This window comes from Austrofundulus limnaeus, unplaced genomic scaffold (genome assembly GCF_001266775.1).
Source record: "Austrofundulus limnaeus strain Quisiro unplaced genomic scaffold, Austrofundulus_limnaeus-1.0 Scaffold115, whole genome shotgun sequence".
Taxonomy (NCBI): domain Eukaryota; kingdom Metazoa; phylum Chordata; class Actinopteri; order Cyprinodontiformes; family Rivulidae; genus Austrofundulus; species Austrofundulus limnaeus.
The window spans coordinates 567770-569910 of NW_013952517.1; the positions used below are offsets into that span (position 1 = coordinate 567770).

Genomic DNA, 2141 nt, shown 5'->3' on the forward strand with positions numbered 1-2141 from the left:
TATATATACCACCCAGATCTGTCACAGTTATGCACATTCCTGCAATTTTTCTTTGTCCATGTCTGTGTAAACACTATATGTTTTAACTTGTGTCACTTTAAAATCCTGTTCTCTGTCAAGTGTCAGAAGGACAGATAGATACTTAATCCCAGCATGCATTTTAAATGAACTAATAGAAAATGTGATAATTGCTTAAATTAGCTCTTTGTTATTGCCCACCATCAAAGGAAAGATGTAGAAATGTCTGTACCATTAGTAAAAGGTCTTATCACCAAATGAATTTTTAAAAATTCGAAGAAATGAATCATTATTTGTTAGATTTTTTTCCAACCTAATGTATAAAGTAAAGTATTTTCAGTTGCTGACAACTGCTTTTCTGCATCTRACAAAAACAAAAATCACTCATGTCTCTGTTAGCCTGATCTTCATGTCTGCCTTCTGCCATCTTTTCTCTCCCACACACCTCTTTTTTTTTCTTCCTTCTCAAACACAGGAACAGATTCTTCTCTTATCTCAGCGCGTGCATCTCTCTCTGAGGATGGTTCCAGCCTGTAATGAGATTGGACAGATTATGCTCCAACCATTGTTGTAATGTTTGTGTTTTACAAATCTCTCCCTCCACAGAAACTTTGGCACCATTTGCCTCGTGGAGGGCATGAGACCATGTCCTGTCATCTTCCTCTCATAGCCTCTGCCTTCCTTTACACGTTTAGCTGCTTCTGAGTGTAAACATTTTAATCAAGCAATGATCTGCTTCAGATTGCTATTCAAATGTGTGAGCCACATAGTTGACCAGCATCCAAATAGGAAAATGACGAGCACTAATACATTTTTCAGAAGCCATTCTTTTGTAATTGATATAGTTCAGGGCCATGACAGCACTCTTACATTTGCACTTTTYTGCAGTCCAGAGGAGGTTAATGAGGGTCTATTCACTCTGCAGCACTAAAGCTGCTGCCAAGTGAATAATTACTGGGATATTTCATTGTAGGTAGAGCACACTCATATTGTGGCATTCACACAGGYTCTCTGCAGGAGTCAAGCAACAGGCTGCTACTGTTGTTCAGATAAATTTAGAGGTCTCTGTTTCCAGGAAATATCCAATTTGGCTTTGGAGAAACATTTGAGAACGTGTTTTAGCTGATTCGTTTGGAAAATGTGAGTCACTCAGTGCTGCCCGAGAAAAAAGAAACACAAAACAATAGATGTCCTGTTGACATCACACCACACTGCAGCCTGAATTAAACACATGCTGGGTTTTGTTTAGTCCAAAAAGGGTGCTGTTTTTTTATCTGCATCGTATCAATGCATCACTGCTTTCAGACTGCTGCTCATTTTCAAATGCATGGAATTGGCATTAATCTGTTAAATTTTATCAAATTTTGARACTTTTACACATTTTTTTCACTTTGGATGGGGGTCGCTAATTAGTGGGCCCGATGGACAGCCCTTCATCAGAGCTAATTAACATAAAAAAATCTAAAGCTCCTATGCTGAATTGAGTTACAGGCATTTTTGTTAGTCCAGACACCCCTTATTCTGATGGAGCCCCCTCCTCAAATATGGTGCTTAACGTAAAACTGTTGGGTGGCGCAGTGTCGTACACATCTACATTCCTGTTGATTGGTGCACCTGTTTCCATGATACAGTTGACCAAATATCTTGAAAAGATTTAAAATAAATAAGCGGTACAAAAACAATATGACCCCCAATAAAGACCTAGTATAGTTCTTGAATTAATGCATATCGCCAGCCCCACTTTCATGTTGGCGTTTTAAGCTAAATTCATTTGAGAAAGGTGCTGAGAAAGGTTTTCAGTTGCTTGTTAAACTTTCAAAAAACATAAAGGAAGACATCAGTCTTAAAATATGTGAGTGAAAGTCAGCCATTGCCATTAGAACTGGGTTAGAGCCATTTATGTGTTAGCTAAGGTCAATTAGCTGTGGTGGTCAGCTTAACTGCAATAGACAAAAACTAATCACTGTAGGTATACYCTTAATGATTCATTTCAGAAAATGTTATCAAAAGGCATTGGGTGGTTCACAGAGGAGTCAAGTAACTAAGTACAAATACTTTGTTACTTAAGTAGAAATTTTGGTTATTTATACTTTAGTGGAGTAATTATTTTTAGCCTATTTTTT

The 2141-nt window shown here is 37.6% G+C and overlaps 1 long non-coding RNA gene across 1 annotated transcript in view; it reads right to left on the reverse strand.

Annotated features, from left to right (window-relative positions):
• Positions 1 to 2141, reverse strand: part of LOC106521763 (uncharacterized) — a 22889-nt gene that overhangs the window by 15676 nt on the left and 5072 nt on the right. Inside the window, exon 2 of the long non-coding RNA XR_001310705.1 lies at positions 464 to 549. This is a non-coding gene — a long non-coding RNA (uncharacterized LOC106521763). The remainder of the gene's footprint in view (positions 1 to 463; positions 550 to 2141) is intronic.